Source organism: Orcinus orca, chromosome 5 (genome assembly GCF_937001465.1).
Source record: "Orcinus orca chromosome 5, mOrcOrc1.1, whole genome shotgun sequence".
Taxonomy (NCBI): Eukaryota; Metazoa; Chordata; class Mammalia; order Artiodactyla; family Delphinidae; genus Orcinus; species Orcinus orca.
The window spans coordinates 27,069,014-27,094,311 of record NC_064563.1 but is presented as its reverse complement, the minus strand read 5'-3'; the positions used below and the strand labels follow the sequence as shown (position 1 = coordinate 27,094,311).

The 25,298-nt window shown below is 37.5% G+C and overlaps 1 protein-coding gene and 1 non-coding gene across 4 annotated transcripts in view; one reads left to right on the top strand and one right to left on the bottom strand.

Moving 5' to 3' along the window:
- Nucleotides 1-25,298, bottom strand: part of TFDP2 (transcription factor Dp-2) — a 171,420-nt gene that overhangs the window by 135,384 nt on the left and 10,738 nt on the right. The gene's annotated exons all lie outside the window — the stretch shown is intronic.
- Nucleotides 6,492-6,563, top strand: TRNAG-UCC (transfer RNA glycine (anticodon UCC)). Its single transcript has one exon. It is a non-coding gene; the product is annotated as a tRNA-Gly (tRNA).

Below are 25,298 nucleotides of genomic sequence, written 5' to 3'. Positions count from 1 at the left end.
AGAGTGAAAAGAGCATGATTTTTCTTTTTTTAACTTAGGCTCAGTCTGAGCTCTGACACTTATTAGCTGTGTGACCTTGAACAAGTGACTTAACCTCTTTGAGCTTCAGTGTCCTCATTTGAAAAATAGGTATACAGAGTTTTTCAGGGTTATATTAGTGAAACAGGAGGGAAGGGGGCAGGGCACAACCTTTGAAAGAATGACATAGCCCTTGAGGTTACGACATAAAACAGGTTAGAACCAATTAGGTCCAAGAGGGCAGAAGATCGACTTCCAGGAGACCTTGAGCCTCGTTACAGGCCCACTGTAATACATTAGCATATGCTAAGCGACACACCCACAGGCGCCATGACAGTTCCGAGGCCAACCATAAAAGGCCAAGAAGTGGACAGTAGTGGCCCAATTCCTGGAAATCTCCATCCCTTCTCCTAGAGAGGTGGAATAATCCTCCCACTCGTTAGGCTATGAAATTACTCAGCCCATAAAACCTAACCACTCCATATTTTGGGGCCTCTTGCCTTCTGAGATGGCCCACACTCTGTCTGTGGAGTGTGTTTTCCCCAGGACCATTCTCACCTTTTCAGACGGACCACATTCAGTTTTCGGAATGTGTATCTCTCTAAATAAATCCACTTCTTACCTATCACTTTGCCTCTCACTAAATTCTTTCTGTGACGAGACATAAAGAACCTGCGCTTCATTACATCCTGAGACAAGATGTGTGATCTCAATTAAAAGACAGTGGGTTCAAGTCCCAGTCTGGGTTTTGGCTGGGTTTGAGTCTCAACTTGTGGGTTCAAGTCCCAATCTGGGACTCAAGTCCCATCTGAGTTGTGCTGTTTCATTAGGAGTAAGTTAGATACATTGTGTCAAAGTGAAAAGCAACTGTATCACCCAAGGCAATGTAACAAATGTCCTCCAATTTATAAATACATAAAAACTGAACACTCCAAACAGCCAAAAAAAATCAGTTTTAAATATTTTTTAGATGGTCTTATGACCTATTGAAATATAGTTATAACAACAACAAAATAGACTCTTTTCTACCCAAAGTACTTGCTAAATTTTAGAAACCTGCTGTATCTACCTAAGGCAGATCCTGTTGCCTACCCAGTATCATTTTCCTCCTCTTCCTTAGGAGAAGCTGAAGGTAGTAATATGCCCAACTGAAACTACTACATTCTGTCTCCCCCTCAGATGGGTTGACCATGACATAATTCTAGCCAATGAAATATAAGCAGACCATCACTGGGCTGGGCTACTAGATTCAGCTAGTAAATGCCGTTTTCCCCCCTCCCCATTTCTTCGTTTCCAGAGTATGCTTGTAATGGCTAGTGCTCCTTGTTTCCATGCATCTGCTTCCTTATTATACTCAGTGTTCAGTATGGGATTATATTTCCTAAGGGCCAGGTTGTTGAGTGACACTGTTACTCATGCAAACAAGAAGAAATTAACAGGGTGTTACTATTTCAACACACTGTAACAGGAGGCAACCAATAAAAATACTTTGTAGTCACATTAACTGAGCTTAATAAGACAAAACACAATTTTGTTTAGTATTCCCTTCGTATCTTCTCACCAAAGATAAGCATGAACTGCAACCTCTAAATGTTACCTAAATGATAAAAGTTTGAAATAGAGCCAAAGTACATGAATATTTTGAGCACATTTACATTAATAACTCTGTGCCTCAATCTCTTCATCTACAAAATAGTATTAGTACATCTACTTAATTAAATGAGTCAAGACTTGGAAAATAATTAGGACACTGCCTAGCAAAAGGTAATCAATGTTAAAGAAAAAAGTGGTTCACTGACTCATGACAAATTAAGGTTTCTTCCTCCAAAATAAATAATACTTAATTCACATGTAGTTTAAGTGATAAATACATTTAAATGTGGTAAAATGCTATTACATTTAAATCCAAGTTTACAATGCTATTACATTTAAATCCAAGTTTAAAGGAGAAAAAACAAGTGTTTAACTGTGGTTAAGAAAAACTCATCTAAAATTAACAAGAGTCGGCAATAACTTCCTTCATTAATTTATCTATCTATCCAGCATTTACTGAATACCCACTATGGGCAAAACACGAATCCAGGTACTGGAGACGTCCTAGTAGATGACAGAAACAGGAAGCATAAACCTTCAAGTGTAATTTAAATGATATAAAATGACATTAAGATAAATGTTATAAAAAGAAATGGGATTGCAACAGACATCTTCATTCAATTAAAAATGAAAAGTATGCTGTACAGGCTTTGAGTGATAGCCTATAACCTTTTAATTAAAAATATACATTTCTAAGTATTTTTAAAGCTTTTATCTTTCTTTTACACTGTCTTCATTTGCAGTATATGACTTAAATCAAGGGCCTAGAAAGTAAATAAGTGCAGCACTGAATGTTTCAAGAAACTGCCGTCTTTGGCAGTATTGGTGATTCTCAAAGATAAACCAGTCATGTGCACTGATGCCTTATGTTTCATCTAGACTCAACGATTGTACTCTTCCTGTCACCATGCTCTGCTGTTGGGTAAAAAATTAAGTCAGATTTCTTCTTCCAGCTTCATGAACACATTATGTCAAGCTCAAAAAGTCAATCTTAGTGACCTCACCATCTGCCATGATCTCTTGTCAGACTCAGACAATTCAACTCCCACAGATGGTCTCAAAATGCAAGCCCCTTTCCTTTCCAATCACAACTTAGCAGCTGTGGGCACAAAGCCTTTTAAATTGGTACAACGTTAATCAAAATATAAGGAAGAAAGCAAAAATAATTATGAATACATTTACAGAACTAACATCACTTGAATCGGGGTTTGTAGACTTTCTCACACTGCTGAAAAAGATGTTACTAAAAATTAAATTTCAGCAAAGCCAGCATATTTCAATGGAAGGCAATAGTAATTTTAAATACATGCTCACGTTTCAAAGTTTGGAAAATATACACAACAATAAAACAGATAACAAATAGCAGCCATAATCCCACCTCTGAGAGGCAACTACCATAAATTTTTTTTTTTTTTTTTTTGCGGTACGTGGGCCTCTCACTGTTGTGGCCTCTCCCTTTGCGGAGCACAGGCTCCAGACGCGCAGGCCCAGCGGCCATGGCTCATGGGCCCAGCTGCTCTGCGGCATGTGGGATCCTCCCAGACCGGGGCACGAACCCGCGTCCCCTGCATCGGCAGGCGGACTCCCAACCACTGCGCCATCAGGGAAGCCCTACCATAAATTTTTGATATAACTTTCTTCAGTATTCTCTTTCTGCACTCTTTTGATAAATGGTATTAATAAGAAGATATTTTCATAAAAAGTGACAGTATATAACTTTTTCCTAGGTGATGAGCACATCTAAGTGCTTCACCTATATAATCTCATTCAATTCATATCACAACTCTATCAGGTAAATGTTATTACTGTTCACATCTTACACATGGCAAAACTGAGCTTTAGAGAGTTGAAGTAATTTGCCCAGTTAATCAACTGTGTAAATGGCAATGCCAGAATACGAAGTCAGGATCTTAGACCAGCAGACATGTTCTTAACTACTATGCTAATTTGTAAAATATATTTGCCTTGAAATACAATAAATATATCCTCAAAATAAAACAAAATACATAATTCCTATTACAATAAATCCATATATAAAAGGATAACTTACTATACCGAAAGAATTATTTTCATATAGTACAAATCATATACCATTGGGTCAGGTTTTTCCCCTTTTTAAAGGTTCTTTATTTAAATTTCAGTATTAAATTTACATTTATTTTTCTGGGTAGGTAGTAAACTTCCTCATTTTTTTTACAGCTACATAGTATTCCTTTACATTGTTACACCATAACTTATGTCACTAGTCACCTACTGATGGACATTTAGATTTCCTACATTTCTACACTGGTGACAGTAATCACATTTTAGTGACTCAATCCTCAGTGTTTGATCTGCTCTCTGACCACCCTGCCAGCTCTGTGTTGAAACACTTTCCCATATCCTTCTCTCATCTAGGTCCACTGGCCTTCCCCTCCGTTCTTCAAAGACAGGCTCTCCTGCCTCAGGGCCTCTGCACATTCTGTTCTCTCTGCCTGGAACTTTCCCCAGCAGTTAACGCTCCTTCCTTCAGATCTCTTCTCAAATGTCACTTTCTCAGGGAAAACTGTCCTTCTCCCACTACCCAGACTAGGTCAGGAGTCTCCAGTTAATGCTCTCCTACCTTCTCCTTTCATAGTACACATCTGGTTGTCATTATTTATTTGTGTGATTATCAGATTGTGGCCCATCTCTACAACTGAAGAGTAAATCCCACGAGGGCAGGGACCCTATCTATTTTGTTTGTTTGTTTTTTGGCCGCACTGCACGCCTTGCAGGATCTTAGCTCCCTGACCTGGGATAGAGCCCAGGTCCTCGGAGTGAAAGCACTCCTAATTCCCTGGAGGTCCTAACCACTGGACCTCCAAGAAATTCCCAACCCTATCCATTTTGTTCACTTATTATATACCCAGTGTCTGGCACATGGTTGGAACTCAAGAAATATTTGTTTTTTGTTTGCTTTTTAAGAAATATTCATTAAATTAATTATGTACTCAATATTTTATTTATTTTCATGCTTTAATAATATATGATAATCTCATTTAATATGACTTGGTAGCAGAAAATGAGAAAACATATAAACATTGAACACATTCACACATCCGAAATGCCACTAAGCTACATAGCAGAATGTGTGTGTCACTTTCCTGTCATGAACAAAAAGTGTTTTGGAGCCAGCATTATATCTGTGTTCATTAATTTCAAAAAATGGGAAAAATTTTCTAATAGGGTATATTTAATTTCACTGATGTTTAAGGTGAAAAGAACAGTAGGCAAAAGTTAACTTTTCTTTTTTTTTTGGCTGCCCCAGGTCTTAGTTGCAGCACATGGGATCTTCGTTGTGGCACCTGGGTCTTTAATTGCAGCATGCGGACTTCTTAGTTGCGCCATGCAGACTTCTTAGTTGCAGCACGCACTCTTAGTTGAGGCATGCGGACTTCTTAGTTGCAACATGAGAACTCTTTATTGTGGCAGGCATGCGGGATTTAATTCCCTGACCAGGGACTGAAGCCGGGCCCCCTGCATTGGGAGCGTAGAGTCTTACCCACTGGACCACCAGGGAAGTCCCAAGAGTTAAAATTTACAAGCTGCCCCTTCTAAGAAACCATCAACATCTTACACTTAAAAAGAAAAAGATAATTGCTTTTACGTTCATTGTTCACCTATTTTAATTGAAAAAAAATGTGTCCAGGTTTACATAAGCTTTCACCCAGGACGCTACACAATGATAAAAACTGGTTAATACTACAAGCAATCTGTAACAACTTTTAACAGAGTCTTCTACATATGTGCAGGGAAATTACGAATAATGTTGTCTGAGCACTACTTATTGGTTCACTTATTCAGTAAATACTGATTGACTGCCTGCTGCTTGTCAAACAGTAGGCTGAGCATTAAAGATACTTCGAGAAACAACGAGACGGTCCCTGCTTTCATGGAGCCTACATTTTAACTCTGAAGGTAGGCATTCAACAATGTTTCCCAATTAGCTATGTAATTACAATTACTATAAGTGCTACTGTAGAGGCAAAAAAAAAGATGCAAAGGAAGCACGTACAACAAGGGTCTGGAACTCTGGTGGTTTTAAAGAAGATTCCTCTGAGGAAGTGAAGTTTGAGCTGAGCTCAACAGACAAACAGAGTAAACCACTGGCAAAGAGAGAGGGGGACCTCACAGCCAGAGGGTGCAAACATGACAGGGGAATGCTCAGAGGAAGAAAAACATATGGCAAGTTCCAGTAGCTGAAGGAAGATCTATGTACCTGAAAACAAAGGGCAAGACGAGGAAAGACTGAGAGAGAAGGTTGGAGGCCCAATCATGCAGGACATTACTTTTTTCTTGTCTTTTTAATTAAATTAGTGGGAAGCCTTGGAAAGATTTTTAAGAGCCGAACATCTGAACCAGAGATACTAAATTACATTCACCAAAGATTAAGTACAAATTACGTGCATTCTAATTCTTTAAAAACTGGTAATATCACCTATAATATTCTGTAATTCTTTGGTAACTGAAATATTCACTCACTTCCTGACTATACCAGGTAAGTGTATATTCATCATCTACAATTCATTTATCTAACAAACACCTTATCCTATTAGAACAAAACTCAAAGCTCAGAAATAAGCCAAAAAAAAAGTCCCCAGCTCTCAAGTTAGCTTTCATAAAACCTATGCACTTGTCAGTAACTCAAGTACACAGGCCTTTTTTCACTTGATTTTATTTAACATAAAATTCTCGGTAAATTTGCTTATCTTGATTTTCAGGGAGCAAATGGGTTAGGCACTGCTATAGGTGAGTACATTGACAAAGTAATTGACAACTGGCAGCTTAATACTAAGGAAAACTAGACATACTATATTTTACCAAGTAAATTCACTGAAACAGAATTTCCCCCGGGGAGTTCCCTGGTGGTCCAGTGGTTAGGACTCTGCACTTCCACTGCCGTGGCCCGGGTTCAATCCCTGGTTGGGGAACTAAGATCCCGCAAACCATGTGGCACCACAGGAAAAAAAAAACAAAAAAAATCCTCCCTCATTCCCTGGCAAAACCACATTAATGACATGGTCTTATACAAGCTTTCACAATAAAACCTAAGGAATATTATTGTTTAAAACATTTTCATAGATCAAAACATTTATTATTTGTTCTTAATTACAGAAAACAAAAGTTAAGAGAGAAAACTTATTTCTGCCCTGACCAAACAAGCAACATCAGAAGAAGTTACCCAAATTTAGAAAAAAATCACATTTCAAGATCCTGCCAAGAACCTAATAGAAAGCTTCTTTTATCAAGTGGTACAAGCCAAAATTTAAACCATTAATCAATTTATGCACAATGCATGGATTAGATCACCTGTTGTCCATATGCTCTTTAGCAAAGTCTTGTTTCCAGATAAATGTAGCTCTAGATAAGTAATACAAATGTTAAGATTTATCCCTACTTGATACATCACAACAGACTAGATGAGTTTTTAAAACATCACTTGGGTTGTATTAATATAATTTACAGACAAAGTATTGTACAAAAAACTATGCAAGTGTAAAATGTTCAATTCACCTAAGGGTCCAAGAAGAAAAGAAAAATGGAGGCAATCAAAAGGAAGCAATTGATTATATAAAATAGGTAAGTAATGAGAACCTACTGTACAGCACAGGGAACTCTACTCAATGCTCTGTAGTGACCTAAATGGGAAGGAAATCTAAAAGATTGGGCATACGTATATGTATAACTGATTCACTTTGCTGTACAGTAAAAACTAACACAACATTGTAAAGCAACTATACTCCAATAAAATTAATTTTTAAAAAAGCTTATTTAAAAAAAAAAAAAAAAAAAAAGCTTAAAAAAAAAGGAAGCAATCAGTGAAGAAAACAGTACAGTTTCTAATCCTCATTTAAAACAGCACGGTTCGGGCTTCCCTGATGGCGCAGTGGTTGAGAGTCCGCCTGCCGATGCAGGGGACATGGGTTCGTGCCCCGGTCCGGGAAGATCCCACATGCCGCAGAGCGGCTGGGCCCGTGAGCCATGGCTGCTGAGCCTGCACGTCCAGAGCCTGTGCTCCACAACAGGAGAGGCCACAACAGTGAGAGGCCCACGTACTGCAAAAAAAAACACCAAAAAACCCAGCACTGTTCTTATATAAATACTTCATCTATATCCAAATGGAAATGAAACAATTTTATATCCAGCATCATCACAAGAGCTACTTACTATATAATTACCCAAAATAACCTACAGAATAGTTATTATCTCCATTTTACAGGAGGGAAAACTGAGTCAGCTTAAATAACTTGCACAAGGTCATATACAACCAAAATTTGCAATAAAGTTACTACATACATGTTCCATGATATCATAAAAAGATGAGTTCCAAGCAGTTTTAATTTTAAAGTAATTTAAGATTTTAAAAACATTTAAGAAAGTTTGTATTGTATATAAATGGCGAAGAATATAAACTATTATATAGTTTAAAATGATCTAAAATCAACTTCTGTATACTTCAATAAGTTAATTAAAAAAACTAACACAACATTGTGAATCAACTCTACTCCAATAAAAATTAATAAAAAATTAATTAATTAATTAATTAATTAAAAGAGACTTCTAGAAAAATGGCAGAGGGTAAGAACATTTGTCTTGGGACTTCCCTGGAGGTCCAGCGGTTAAGACTCCACGCTCCCAATGCAGGGGGCCCAGCTTCAACCCCTGGTCAGGGAACTAGATCTCGCACACCACAACTAAGAGCCTACATCCCGCAACTAGAGAGCCTGCATGCGACAACAAAGATCCCGCGTGACGCCACTAAGACCCAGCACAGCCAAAGAAATAAATAAATAAATTTTTTTAGAAAAAGAACATTTGTCTTATTTATATGAGCCCTCTATCAACTTAGAGCTATCACATATTTTTAATTTGATTTATTTAACACTGGTTTAAAAATAAATTAATTTTTTAAAAGGAGATAGCCAGAAAGTACAAAAAGGTGTACAGCGAAATGTTATTCTCCTGATGCTGTTGGCCCATCTGCCTATTTCCCATCTGCCCCATTTATACCCCTGCATGGACAGTCAAAGTACTTTGTTTCTACTGTATCTGCCCCAGATTTCTTTTAAGCACATACAAGTAATACAAAACACTCTCGTTTTCCCATTTTTAAAAAAGCTGAGGGGCTTCCCTGGTGGCGCAGTGGTTGAGAGTCCGCCTGCCGATGCAGGGGACATGGGTTCGTGCCCCGGTCCGGGAAGATCCCACATGCCGCAGAGCGGCTGTGCCCGTGAGCCATGGCCACTGAGCCTGTGCTCCGCAACGGGAGAGGCCACAACAGTGAGAGGCCCGCGTACCGCAAAAAAAAAAAAAAAAAAAAAAAAAAGAAAGAAAGCTGTGAATTTCTGAGTATGAATTTTGTAATCTGCCATATCACTTGTTTGAAAGAGCTTTCCAGTTGATTCTCTTGGGGCTTCTCTGTAAACAGTCAGATCATCTGTAAGTAATGATTACTTTACCTCTTCAGCCACTTTACATACTTCTATCATTCTTTTCTCTGATTGCACTAGCTGATTTCTGCAGTACAATGTTAAATAATAGTGGGGAGTGGTAATAACAGACATTCTTTCTTATTATTCTTTAATCAGACTGTTCCTTTAATGATACTTAATGAAAAATATATCCATAGGTGCTGAAAGGGCATTTGATAAGATTCCATATGCATTCTTCATAAAATATAATCTTACTAAATATTAATCATTTTCTCTTATTAAATATTTATAATGAGAATTTAACAAGACTGTATAATGAATGCATGTTAAACCTTATCAAATCTTCTAAAAGCATATTTTAGCATTTGCTTAAAAGGCATTAGTAGTCAAAATTAATAATAATTACTAATAAATACTTAAAATGTTTTCTTATTGATAGAACTTATTTGTAAGAGTACGGCCCCAGTTGCTCTTTAGATGGGCAACCCTTTGACAACTTTATTTTTCCTATGGTAACCTGACAGCTTAGACTTTTCACCTCTTCTGGAGGTAGTTTTTGGTAGTTTATATTTTCCTGGATAATCATCCGTTTTGTTCAGGTTCTCAATTTATCTGCTCCCAGGCTGATACTATTCAGCCTTAGAAAGGAAGGGAATTCTGACACATGCTACAACATGAATGAACCGTGAGGACATTCTGCTAAGCAAACTAAGCCAGTCACAAAAAGACAAATACTGTAATTCTACTTACATGAAGTACTCAGAGTAGAGGCAAAATCACAGAGTCAGAATGTATACCGAATGGTGGTTGCCAGGGGCTGGGGGACAGGGGATGGAAATGGGGGACTGCTGTTTAATGTGTATAGAGTTTCAGTTTTACAAGATGAAGAGTTATAGATATGATGAACTACATAGTAAAAAAGGCTTAAAGTGGTAAATTTTATGTTATGTGTATTTTACCCACAATAAAAAAAATTTCTTTAATGGATAGACAATAAAGTAGGGGATGAGCAAAAACAAAAAACTTTACACGGAAAAGTAAGCAAAACAGCCACACAAATTCTGGAAAATACAGAGTAAGGATTAGCCCCATCTAATTATTAAAACCAGTTATAAAGTTACAACAATTAAAATGTTATATACTGTAAATGCAAAAGCGTATAGATGGATGGACCCAAAAAACAAGTGCAAGAATAGGTTTAAATCTACAAAGAAATTTAGTATATATCAAAGTTGACACTTCATATTAGTTAGGTATAAATGGTTTAGGTAGATTACTCAATAAATAGCAATAGGATACAAGACAATTGAGTAATCATCTTAAAAAAATTAATTGGAGGGCTTCCCTGGTGGCACAGTGGTTAAGAATCCGCCTGCCAATGCAGGGGACGTGGGTTTGAGCCCTGATCCGGGAAGATTGCACATGCCGTGGAGCAACTAAGCCTGTGCGCCACAACTATTGAGCCTGCGCTCTAGAGCCCACGAGCCACAACTACTGAGCCCACATGCTGCAACTACTGAAATCCGCGCATCTAGAGCCTGTGCTCCACAACAAGAGAAGCCACCGCAATGAGAAGCCCACGCAGCTCAATGAAGAGTAGCCCCCACTCGCTGCAACTAGAGAAAGCCCCCCACACAGCAACAAAGACCCAACGCAGCCCAAAACAAATAAATAAAATAAAATAAATTTATATTAAAAAATTAATTGGAGCCATAATTTGTACCTTGTTTGAAACAAATTCCAGACGGATCAAAAAATCCAATGCAATTTTTTAGGTGTTAGAAGAAAACATGGGAGCTTGATTTCTTAATCTGTGTGGAAACCTCTTCTAAAATATGAACCCAAACCCAGGAGTCATCAAAGGAAGAAAACTGATATGACTACATTTTTTTATATTTAAAGAAAACACCACAATGCAAGTCATAAGAAAAATAAACTGGAAAGTAATATTTGCAATTCACATTCCAAAAACAGAGTTAATTTCTAACCTATGAAAGCTCCTATAAATAAACAGAACATAAATAGTCTAAAGAAAAATGGGCAAAAGATACATAACAGAAAACACAAATGGCTTTTAAACATAAAATATATTCAACCTCTCTCATAAGAGAAATACAAAATAAAGCTGTAATACACAAGATCAAAAATACTGACACTGGTATACTGTACTGAGAAAAAGGAGGGAAAACAGACTTTATCATACTTGCTGGTGGTAGAATAAATAGGTACAGTCTTTATGCAGGGTAACTTCACCATATCTATGAAAATTATACATGTATATATCCCATGAGGTTTTTTTCTAGGGTCATGTGAAACCATAGATATAAAAGATACTCACTATGGTGCCACTTTTATAGCAAAAGTTAAGACAAACCCTGTTTACCAATATTAGACTAGTTAAACAAATCATGGCCTAAAACAAGAAGTAAGGGAGCACATTGTGAACTAATAAAGAATGACCTCCAATGTAAACCTTTCAGTGAAAGGAAGCAAGTTAAAGAGAAGTACGTGAAGCATACTAGCATTTGTATAAAAAGACTACCTCCTAGGCAAGGAACTGGCTGGACATATGGCAAAGAGTGGGAAGAACACATTTTTCTTTTCTTTGATCAATTTTAATGAAATAATAAGATGAGCTACTTACATCCTTTATACATTCTGTATTTTTCCTACAAACACAAAGTACCTATGTAACACACCAATTTAATTTTTAATTCTGTATTTTCCTTCATACAGAAACAATACTTCTGGACTTCCCTGGTGGCGCAGTGGTTAAGAATCCACCTGCGAATGCAAGGGACACAGGTTCGATCCCTGGTCCGGGAAGATCCCACATGCTGTGGAGCAACTAAGTCCGTGGGCCACAACTACTGAGCCTGTGCTCTAGAGCCTGCAAGCCACAACTACTGAGCCTGTGCACCACAACTACTAAAGCCCACGTGCCCTAGAGCCCACACGCCACAACTACTGAGCCCACGTGCCTCAACTACTGAAGCCCACATGCCTAGAGCCCGTGCTCTGCAACAAGAGAAGTCACCACAATGAGAAGCCCATGCACCGCAATGAACAGTAGCCCCTGCTCACCGCAACTACAGAAAAGCCCGTGGGCAGCAATGAAGACCCAATGTAGCCAAAAAAAAAAAAGAGAGAGAGAGAGAAACGATACTGCTTTCAAAAAATAAGTAGAAATAATATCTGAAGTACAGAGTCAGGGTATGATTTTTGTAACATTTTAGATAGAATCCTCGCTTAAGGAGCTTGAAAAACCAGAATTATTGTATTCTAATCAAATCCTATGTAAAGAAAAGCCTTTTTCTACAATAAGGTAGAGAACTAAACAAGACCAAATTCACCATATCTGACACACAGTGCAATGTAGCGACATGTGGGATTCCAAGATAAAATTACAGGAACACAGGTTTTAAAAAGCCAGAAGATGGCACTATTACTTCATTAAAGTCTCACTGGTACCTACATCTAAGTCTCTCAAGGTCTTATTAAGAGACCTGTTTTTCCTTTTCTCTATGTCTCTGTCCTGTTGCCCTTCTGCATTCGTGCCTGTATTTACCTATCCTTCTACTCTTCACCCAAGATATGAAACTGAAATAAACATTAGTGGAAAAGGAAGATAGAAGAAATTCCTGAATTTATAACAATACTATTTTAAGTGAATACAACATATTTAAAACGTATTATAAGGTTCCTTTTGCTTTAAAATCGTAGTTGATTTACAATTTTATATAAGTTTAGGTATACAATATAGTGATACACAATTTTTAAAGATTATACTCCATTTATAATTATTATAAAATATTGGCTATATTCCCTGTGATGTATAATATATCCTTGTAGCATATTTATTTTTATACACATTAGTTTGTACCTCTTAATCCTCTAACACTATTTTGCCCCTTCTCCCTTTCCTCTCCCCACTGGTAACCACTAGTTTGTTCTCTATATCTGAGTCTGGTTCATTTTTGTTATATTCACTACTTCATCTTTTAGATTCCACATATAAATAATGTCATACAGTATTTGTTTTTCTCTGTCTGACTTATTTCACTAAGCATAACACCCTCCAAGTCCATCCATGTTGTTGCAAATGGAAAATTTTTATTCTTTTTAACGACTGAGTAGTATTCCATTGACGGGTACCACATCTTCTTTACCTCCTCATCTGTTGATGGACACTTAGACTGCTTCCATATCTTGGCTACTGTAAATAACGCTCCTATGAACACTGGGGTTCATGCATCTTTTTGAATTAGTGTTTTCCATTTTCTTCAGATACATACACATGAGCGGAATTGCTGGATCATATGGTAGTTCTATTTTTATTTTTTTGAGGAACCTCCACACTGCTTTCCACAGTGGCTTCACCAATTTACACTCACAGTGTACAAGGGTTCCCTTTGTTCCACATCCTGGCCGACATTTGTTATTCGTGGTCTTTGTGATGATAGCATTTCCGACAGGTGTGAGGTGGTATCTCATTGTGGTTTTGATTTGCACTTCTCTGATGATTAGCAATGCTGAACATCCTGTGATGTGCCTGGTGGCCATCTGTATGTCTTCTTTGGAAAAAATGTCTGTTTGGGTCTTCTGCCTATTTTTTGATTGGGTTGTTTGTTCTTAAGATTGACATGTATGAGCTGTTTATATATTTTGGGTATTAATCCCTTACCAGTCATATCATTTGCAAATATTTTCTCCCATACAGTAGGTTCTCTTTTTGTTTTGTTGATGGTTTCGTTTGCTGTGCAAAAGCTTCTAAGTTTAATTAGGTCCATTTGTTTATTTTTACTGTTGTTTCCTTTGCCTTAGGAGACAGATCCAAAAATATGTTACTACAATTTATGTCAAAGAATGTTCTGCCTATGTTTTCTTCTAGGATTTTTATGGTTTCCAGGCTTGCATTTAGGTCTTTAATCTATTTTGAGTTTATTTCTGTATATGGTGTGAAAAAATGTTCTAATATCTTTCTTTTACATGTAGTTGTCCATAAGGTTCTTTTGTTAAATATGAAAACACAGGTTTATATCCATTCTCTTTTGAAACTACACTAAAATGAAGACTAAAGGACTAAAAAAGGATAAAACCATCAAAAAAATATACATATTGGTACTACCCTGGTGGTCCAGCAGTTAAGACTCCACGCTCCCAATGCAAGGGGCCCGGGTTCCATCCCTGGTCAGGGAACTAGATCCCGCATGCTACAAGTAAGAGCCCGCATGCCACAACTAAGACCCAGCAGAGCCAAACAAATAAATAAATATTTTTTTAAAAACATATACATATGTAGCATGAAAGGAAACATCAGGGACATAAATACAGCTTATTGAAGCTAGATAGAGGGTAGCTGAACTTGGCTTGGTAAAACAGAACAAGCCAAACCCTATATGCACGTGAGGGCAGGTGAGGGTATGAAACCAATAAGCTGCAAACACAACAGAAAGGCTTAAGAATGGAGACATCTGGGTCGGGGCTGAAAATAGGAAAATTGGTTGAAAGGCTGTATAAGGAACAGGTTTCACCCAGAAGCCTTATCATGTAGCCAAGAAACTGCTTCTCCTGCACCCTAGCAAGAGACAAGTGATTTGTCTTAAGACACTGAACTAGACAGGATGTAGAAACCAGGTACACACAGGGGTTGTGTGTCACAGCATACCACAAAGAGATTAAATTAAGATTCACATGCTGAACAGTGGACCCCAGCCCTCTTCCCCAAATCAGCTTCCAGAACACAAGCCAATCAAGCAGGAGACTAGGAGATTCCTCCATAGGGAATCTGACCCAAGAGAAGAGACCCTCAATCACTCCATCACCCTGTATTAAGACTTGCAGTTAACAACTCCCCACGGACAGAGTTTTTACTGTCTCACTCTTTAAACAGATGGCCAAAGTTTACTGAACAAATGAGGAAAGTCTCTAACATGAAATAGAGACTGAATTAACGAAACAGAAGAAGGAAAAGGAAGGAAGGAAGGAAGAGGAAAGAAAGAAAAGGGGAGAAAGAGAAAGAAAGCAAAGGAAGAGTGGGAAATCTACAAACTAGAACAAAAAGCTTTTTAAAATTAGAAAAAAAATAAGAATCACAAATCTAGCATGCCCAACTAAAAGGGAATTTCAGAAAAAGAAAAGAGAAAAGAAGGAAAGAAATTATACCCCCAAAAGGACATACTTGTTTCTGGTAACACAGTGAACTAAAGGGTCTGTAAACTTCACCTTAACAAATATCTAGAAATGTTGGATAAATTAAAATACATATTCTCTCAAATGCTAAGCTCACAAGAAAGCAAAGTTTTCAGCTGCCATGGAGGAATTTGTCAACACAAATAATCAAAACTTTTAACTTTTAATGGCCTTAAAGTGACAAGAGACGAGGCTTTGGGAATCACATGAAGTGAAGAGTTGGAATTAAGGCCCCCACTCCCTTTCTTTCTTTTTTTTTTTTTTCCCACCCCGTTTCAAACATTCTCAGTGAAAGGATGGACTAAGGGAGGAGAAGGAAATCAACCACCAGCAAAGACAAGAAAATGTCTCTATCTAGCTCTGGAAACTAGGGGAAAGAGAGGTCTCCTAAAAATCCTTAGATTCAGGTATCATGATCGCCAATTAAAAAAAAAATTCATCCAGACACAGCAAAACACTAAAAATAAAGAGATCTTAAGAACAAGCAGAGAATGACACCAAAGGCACAGGCAGCAGAAGACAAAACAGACAAACAGAACTTCATGAAAAATTTAAAATTCTGCGCATCAAAAGACACTATCCACAAAGTAACAAAGCAACCCACAGAACAGGAGAAAATATGTGCAAATCATACATCCAACAAGGGATCAACATCCAGAATATGCAGAGAACTCTTAAAACTCAACAACCAAAAAAAGAAAAAAAAAACAACCAAACAACCCGATTCCAAAATGGGCGAAGGACTTGAATAGACTTTCTTCCAAAGAATATGTACAAAAGGCCAACAAGTACATGAAAAGATACTCAACATCACTAATCATTAGAAAAAGGCAAAATAAAATCACAGTGAGGTTCTATCTCACACCCATTAGAATGGCTACTCTCAAAACAAGAAGCATTGACAAGGATGTACAGAAGTCGAGACTTTTGTGCACTGCCAGTGGGGATATAAAATGGTACAGCTAGTGTGGAGTTTAAACAGTATGGAAGTCCTGAAAAAATTCAAACTAGAATTACCATGTGATCCAGAAATTCCACTTCTGGATATATACTCGAAAAAACTGAAAGCAGGGTCTCAAAGAGATATTTGTACACCCATGTTCACAGCAGCATTATTTACAACACCTAAAATTTGGAAGTAACCCACGTATCCATAGAGAGATGAATGGATAAGTAAAATATGCTACCTATACACATACAATGGAATATTATTCGACCTTCAAAAAGAAGAAAATAATGACACGTACTCTAACATGGATGAACTCTGAGGACACTATGCTTAGTGAAATAAGCCCATCACATAAAGACAAATACTGTATGATTCTATGATTTATATGACTACTTAGAGTAATCAAAATCATAGAGACAGAAAGTAGAATGGTGGCTGTCAGGGGCTGGAGAAGGGGAAAATGGGTGCAGAGTTTCAGATTTCAAGACGAAGAGTTCTGGAGATGGTGGTGATGATTGCACAACAATATGAATGTACTTAATGACACTGAACTGTATCCTTTAAAATGGTTAACACAGTAAACTTTATGTTATGTGTATTTTACTACAATTTTTTAAAATTGGGGAAAAGAACACAGGCAGAGAGAAAAACAGATTATCTACAAGCAAATGACAATTAGACTGCAGAAGACTTCTCAACAGCAGTAAAAGCAAAAACACGGTGAAGGAATATCCTCAAGGTGTTAAGGGAAAATAATAGCAAACTAGAATTCTAAACTATTTTAGAATAGTTTTCACCTAAAAATAAGCGTGAAATAAAAGACACTTTCAGTGAGTTTACCTTCAACAGACATTCAATAAAGAGGCATCCAAAGGATATACTTCAGGAAAATGGAAAACTAAACTGAAAATGCAAAAGAAATTCAAGGAAGAGAAATAAAAAAGGTACGAGTATATATAAACATACATCATCTGTATGATAGTTATATTGAATAATTTTAGAAGATGAAGAAAGTGGGGGGAAAAACAGGAGGAAATATGCCTGGACAACAATAATATAAGAATTAAATTGATCAGAATTAAAGAATTCAAAGGGCCTTGTGCTGTTTAGAAAATACTGTGTTAAATTAAGTATGCTCACTAAAAATGTAAAGGCAACCACTTAAAGGATAAAGGAATTATCAAAAGCTGGTAGGATAGAAAAACAGAAGCAGCACAGAAAAAGCAGTATAAATGGATGGTAGAAAGAAATGCAAATACATAAATAAACTCGTTAGTCAAAAAGATTGTCACATTGGGTTTAAAATAAACAATAAAATGGAAAACAAAATACAACTGCTCTTTGCAGTATCTAACACATACCTCCACAGAAAGTAACAGAATGAAAAAAGACAATGTGACTCTATAATCACACAAAGGGTCTTCACAGTAAGAGCATTATAGAGGATAAAGAGGATATAATGATTAAAGGTTCTTTTCAGCAGGAAGACACAAATATTCTAAATTTGAATGTATTTTATAACAGTTCACAAATGTATAAAGAAAAAAAAGACAAATTTACAAGGAGAAACTGAGAAATCTACAACTATAAAAGAGATTTTAACATACACCTCTCAGTAATGATGAGTCGAACAGACAAAATAAGAAAGTCAGTAAGGGTATACACAAAATTTCATCAACACAATTAGTAAGTGTGGTCTAAGAGACATATGTACCAACCTGCCCCCCAAATGGGAGAATACACATTGTTTTCCAAAGAATTCTCTTCAAAACAATGTCTCATTTGATGAGCTCAGTATAACCCTTACACCAAAGCCAGATAATAGAAACAATATGTTAAACTACAGTCGAGTTTAACTTACGTACAGCAAAATCAATACAGAAAAACAGAAAAATCAATAAACACTAGGAGGATTACAAGGGTAAAGAAAGTCCAATAGTAGGAAAGATTAAATAATAATAAATTACAAGAAATGTATAAAAACTTGTATGAGGGAATTGAAAACATATGTCTACACAAACGCCTGCGCACAAATGTTCATAGCAACATTATTATAATAGCCAAAAAGCGTAAACAAACCCAGTGTCTACCAACTGATGAATGGATAAATAAAAAGGACTATATCTATCCAACGGAATGCATATTATTTGGCAATAAAAAGGAGATGAAGTATTGTTACGTTACACTATGTATAAACCTAGAAAATATTACACTAAGTGAAAGAAGGCAGTCACAAAATGCCACGTGTTGTATGATTTAATTTAAATATGATTTAGATATTATACATGAATAGTTCATTTATATGAACTATTCAGAGGAGGCAAATCCAAAGAAACATAAAGTAAATTAGTAGTTGCCCAGGGCTGGAGGGAGAAGGGAATGAGGAGTGACTGCTAAAGGGCACAGGTTTCTCTTCGGGTTACTAGGAATGTTCTGGAATTAGGTGGTGGTGATGACTGCACATCTCTGTCAATATATCAAAAACCACCAAATCATATACTTTAAAAGGTGAATTTTATGATAATTATAATGCAATAAAGCTTTTTTTAAAAAAAAAAACAAGGAAATTTTTCAATACTCCTAAAGAAGATTTGAACAATGGAAAGACATACCCTGTTCTTGGATAAGACAATTGAACATTATAAGGATATAAATTCTCCCTAAGTTAATTTATAAATTCAATGTAATCCCAATAAAAATACTAACAACCCATTTTATAGAGTTAGACAAGTTGATATTAAAGTTGACATAGAGGGACTTCCCTGGTGGCGCAGTGGATAAGAATCCACCTGCCAATGCAGGGGACACAGGTTTGAGCCCTGGTCCGGGAAGATCCCACATGCCATGGAGCAACTAAGCCCGCGCGCCACAACTATTGAGCCTGTGTGCCACAACTACTGAAGCCCACGCGCCTAGAACCCATGCTCCGCAACAAGAGAAGCCACCGCAATGAGAAGCCCGCGCACCGCAACAAAGGGTAGCCCCCGCTAGCCACAACTAGAGAAAGCCCACGCGCAGCAACGAAGACCCAACGCAGCCAAATAAATAAATAAGTAATTTTTAAAAATAAAGTTGACATAGATAACAAACATGCAAGAATAACTAGGAAAGTACTGGAAAAGAAAAACTATGAATGGAAAATAACCTTACCAGATATTAAAATATGCTATACAGCCTCTATAATTAAAACACTGTGGTACAGATGCACGAATAGGCCAGTAGACCAGTGGACAGAATAGAAAGTACAGAATTAGACCTAAATACAAATGGAAATTTAGTATATGACAAAGTTGGCATCCCCAATCATTGGGTAAAGATGGACTCTTTTCAGATTTTTTAAAAATTGTGGTAAAATACACGTAACAAAGTTTACTATCTTAACCATTTTTCAGTTTAGAGTTCAGCAGCATCAAGTACATTGACACTGCAGTATAACCAACCTCCAGATCTCTCTTCATCGTGAAAGACTGCAACTACATAATCATTAAACAATAGCTCCACATTCACCCCTCCCCCTAGCCCTTGACAACCACCATTCTGCTTTGTCTCTCTGAGTTTGACTGCTCTAAGTACTTCATATAAATGGAATCATACAGTATTTGTCTTTTTGTCACTGGGTTATTTCACTTAACAAGTTCCCAGGGTTCATCCATGTTATAGCATGTGTAAGAATTTTCTTCCTTTTTAAGGTTAAACAATATTCCACTGTATGTATATACTACATTTTGCTAATCCATTCCTCTATTGATGGACACGTGGGTTGCTTCTATCTTCTATAAACATGGGTGTAAACATGAGTGTACAAATATCTCTTTGAGGCTCTGCTTTCAATTCTTTTGAGTATTATATCCAGAAGTGGAATTGCTGGATCACATAGTAATTCTACTTTGAATTTTTTGAGGAACGTCTATACTGTTTTCAACACTGGCTGTACCATTTTATAAATTTTACCACCGACAGGGTAAAGGTTTCAATTTCTCCAACCAAGGTTCCAATCCTCACCAACACTTGTTATTTTGTTTTATTGGTTTTTTTTTTATAGGCGTCATCCTAATAGGTATGAGGTGGTATCTCACTGCGTTGTTTTTTTTGTTTGTTTGTTTTGGGGGGTACGCAGGTCTCTCACTGTTGTGGCCTCTCCTGTTGCGGAGCACAGGCTCCGGACGCACAGGCTCAGCGGCCATGGCTCACGGGCCCAGCCGCTCCGCGGCATGTCGGATCTTCCCGGACCAGGGCACGAACCCGTGTCCCCTGCATCGACAGGCGGACTTCTCAACCACTGCGCCACCAGGGAAGCCCCTCACTGCGGGTTTTTGTTTTTGTTTTTTTTTTTTGCGGTACGCGGGCCTCTCACTGTTCTGGCCTCTCCCGTTGCGGAGCACAGGCTCCGGACGCGCAGGCTCAGCGGCCATGGCTCACGGGCCCAGCCGCTCCGCGGCATGTGGGATCTTCCCGGACCGGGGCACAAACCCTTGTCCCCTGCATCGGCAGGCGGACTCTCAACCACTGCGCCACCAGGGAAGCCCTCTCACTGCGGTTTTGACTTGCATTTCCCTAATGATTAGTAGATGTTAAACATCTTTTCATGTGCTTTTTGGCCATTTGTATATCTTCTTTGGAGAAATGTCTATTCAAGTCTTTTACCAATTTTTTTTTTTTTGGCTGTGTTGGGTCTTCATTGCTGCACACAGGCTTTCTCTAGTTGCAGCGAGCGGCGGGGGCTACTCCTCGTCGTAGTGCATGGGCTTCTCACTGCTGTCGCTTCTCTTGTTGCAGAGCACGGGCTCTAGGCATGCAGCCTTCAGTAGCTGTGGCACTAGGGCCCCGGGGGGTGCGGGCTTCAGTAGTTGTGGCACAGGCTCAGTAGTTGTGGCTCTCGGGCTCTAGAGCGCAGGCTCAGAAGTTGTGGTGCACGGGCTTAGTTGCTCCACAGCATCTGGGATCTTCCCGGACCAGGGATCGAACCCATGTCCCCTGCACTGGCAGGCGGATTCTTAAGCACTGCACCACCAGGGAAGTCCTTTTGCCAATTTTTGAATCAAGTTGTTTGGGTTCTGGTAGAAGTTCTTTATATATTCTAGATATTAACGCCTTATGAGACATATGATTTGCAAATATTTTCTCCCATACCATAGGCTGCCTTTCACCCTTAATGGTGTCTTTTGATGCAGACATTTTTAATTCTGATGTAGTCCAATTTATCTATTTTTACTTTTCTTACCTGTGCTTTTGGTATCATGTCCAAGAAATGACTGCCAAATCCAACATCATAAAGATTCTTACCTATGTTTTCTTCTAAGAATTTAATACTTTTAGCTCTTAAGTTTAGGTCTTTGATTCATTTTGAGTTAATTGTCATATATGGTATAAAGGCCCAATTTTTTTTTTTTTTCACATGGATATCCAGTTTCCCCAACATCATTTGTTGAAAATACCACCCTTTCCCCATTGAATGGTCTTGGCACCCTTGTCAAAAATAACTTGCCCATATATGCAAGGGTTTATTCTGGGCTATTATATTCCGCTGATTTTTATGTCTGTCTTTATGCTAGTACCACATTGCTTGATTACTGTAGCTTTGTAATAAGTAGTGAAATTGGGAAGTCTGAGTCCGCCAGCTTTGTTCCCTTTCAGGATTATTTTGGCTATGTGAGGTCCCTTGAAATTCTATATGAATTTTAGAATGGATTTTTGTTTCTGTTAAAAAAAAGAAATTGGGATTTTGATAAAGATTGCACTGAATTGGTACATCACTTTGTGTGGTATTGACATTTTAGCAATATTAAGTCTGCCAGTCTAGGAACACAAGTTGTCTATTTATTTGTGTCTTCTTTAATTTCAGCAATGTTTTGTAATTTTCCATGTACCAGTGTTTTGCCTCCTTGATTAAGTTTATTCCTAAAGTATTTTCTTCTTTTTTCTTTTTCATGCTATCCTGAACAGAATTGTTTTCTTAATTTCCCCTTTGGATTGTTCACTACGTTAGTGTGTAAAAATGCAACTGATTCTTTTGTGTTGATTTTTTTATCCTGCAACTTTGCTGAATTTGTTCATTAATTCTAATAGGTTTGGGTATGTAGAATCTTTAGGGTTTTCTACATATAAAGATCATATTGTCTGCCAGTGGAGAAAATTTTGCTTCTTCCTTTCCAATTCAGATGTCTTTTACTTCTTTTTCCTGACTAATTGCTCCAGTTAGGACTTCCAGTACTATGTTAAATAGAGTGGTGACTGCAGACATCCTTGTCTTGTTCCTGAACTTGAAGAAAAGCTTTCAGTCTTTCACAACTCAGTGTGATGTTAGCTGTGGGCTTCTCCTATAGGGCCTTTTTACATGTTGAGGGAGTTCCTTCTATTCCTAGTTTGTTGAGTGTTTTTATCATAAAGGGTGTTGAATTTAGTCAAATACTTTTCGGTATCAACTGAAAAGATGAACTTTTTAATAAATGGTGCTGGGCAGTCATTCTGAAAAAGATAAAATTAGATCCATATCTCACACCATACACACAAATAAACTCCAAAAGGATTAGAGATCAAGATTTAAAAAATGAAAGTGGGCATCCATCAACTTAACCAAGGTAAACAAGGTTAAACAAGGTAAATATCACCAATGATAAAACATATTGACATGACGAAGCCCTTGATGAGCTCTGTGAAAGACAGACACATCATTTTTTGTGGTATTTTTAGTAAAAAGGCATAACCATACTCCAATCATGAGACACCACTGGACAAAGTCAAATAAAGGATATTCTGGAAAATATATGATCGGTACTCTTCAAAAGTGTCAAGGTCATGTAACAAAGAAAAACTGAAGGCTGTTAGAGAATAGAAAATACTAAGGAGAAACAACTAAATGCAATGTGGGAGCCTAGACAGGATCCTGGAACAGAAAAATGTCATTACAGAAAAAAATGATGAAATTCAAATTAAGGTCTGTAGTTTAGTTAATAATATTGTCCTGATGTTAGTTTCTTGCTCCTGATAATTATGCAATGGTTATGAAAAGGTTAACATTAGGAAGTTGTATCTTTCCTGTAAGTCTAAAATTAGTTTAAAGTAAAAAAGTTTAAAAAAAAGAAATACAGCAATAATTATACCACTAAGAGTGATAACCATCAAAAGAACTAAAAGCAGATATGGTTAAAGGTAGTTTTACTAATTCATGCTGTTAGAAATCAAGATAGTTCCCCTTGGGGAAGAGGTGTTCGTGACTGGAAAAGGGCAGTAGGGTGCTGTTAATCGTCTGTTTCTGGATCTAGGGTGCTAGTTACACTGATGTGTTATTTAGTTAGTGAAAATTTGTCCAATTTTAGGTATCTATCATCTTTCAGTAAAAAAGCAGTTTTTAAAAACATAGTTTTACCTCTGGATAGTGAGATGAAAAATATGAAGAAGATTCTTTTTCAGAAAATTTTAAATCGGTAACTGCCAAATATTAATACAAGAAGTCAGAAAGGCAAGCATGAGACCCTAAGCCCAGAAGACTATAGAAAGCACAACTGGTCTATTTTATTTCCCCGTCGTCAGCAACTGATCTCCTATATTCCTCTTGAGAAAAAGTGGGATTTGTGCAAGATAACCAAGAGCTAAGACTAAGAGTAGATATAACAGGGGGTATCGGGCTTCCCTGGTGGGGCAGTGGTTGAGAATCTGCCTGCTAATGCAGGGGACACGGGTTCGAGCCCTGGTCTGGGAGGATCCCACATGCCGCAGAGCAACTAGGCCCGTGAGCCACAACTACTGAGCCTGCGCGTCTGGAGCCTGTGCTCCGCAGCAAGAGAGGCCGCGACGGTGAGAGGCCCGCGCACCGCGATGAAGAGTGGCCCCCACTTGCCACAACTAGAGGAAGCCCTCGCACAGAAACAAAGACCCAACACAGCAAAAATAAATTAATTAATTAACAGGGAGTATCTTCAAGGGAACTATCAGACACAACAAGATTCACACAGTAAGCACTAGATAATGTAAACTGTGAGAGAGCTTCTTATATCAGACATAAAAATTTTACCAAACACACACTGGTTACTTAAGATAGATGTAGATTCAATGTGAAAAATTCACCTAAGTTGCTAGTAGTCACAACATGAAAAAATGCTTCATATTGTTACAGAAAGTCTAAAATATAACTAGATGGTGATCTGAGAATTACTCTACCTTTGATATAATTAGGATAATAAAAAACAGTCAGAAAAAGTTTTACACAAATTACTAAGTCAAACGAGTGTCATAGTTCCCTGTTTCCACTCAAGGTCAATCTGAGTCAAAGTGTTTCTTTCCGGGGTGAGTACTGGAGTGAATTTTACACAAACAGGAAGAGGTATTAAATAAGTCAGAGGCTTTTGACCCTAAGATAATACCTAACTAGACAGTCTGAGCTCTATGCTACAGTTGATCAGAATGCTTCAATATATACCTAGAGTTAAACGTGAAGAGAAAAAAAAAAAAATCCTTCTGTACAATATTTTCTACTTTGGTGAAAAGATATGTACTATCATTCTTATTTTCAAGATCAGCTTGGTGCTTTGTGACCACCTAGAGGGGTGGGATAGGGAGGGTGGGAGGGAGATGCAAGAGGGAGGAGATATGGGAATATATGTATATGTAGCGCTGATTCACTTTGTTACACAGCAGAAACTAACACACCATTGTAAAGCAATTATACGCCAATAAAGATGTTTAAAAACACCAACAAAACACATTCCTTGTTGCATATTCAATTCACCAGGCATATCCACAGCCCTGTTGATAACAGCATCATTACCCACTGCTTTTTTTGACTATGAAATATATGCGCTCCTGCTCTGTGACGAACAATAAACACTGCCCCTATTATTTGCTATTATATTTTTATTTTTCTTACTTTTCAGAACACTTTTAGCCTTTTTCTCTTCTTTCGTCACAACTTTAAGATTTTACATCATTTCATAATACCCAACTTTTTTTCTTTTAGCCCATACATATTTAATTTTTAAACAAGTCAAAAGGACATGTAGCATATAACATAGGCATTAAGATAAATTAAAAATTTATGTTACAAAGGAGTTAGGTTAACGTCTTATCTAAGCATGTCCTTGTTTCTATTCACAGTA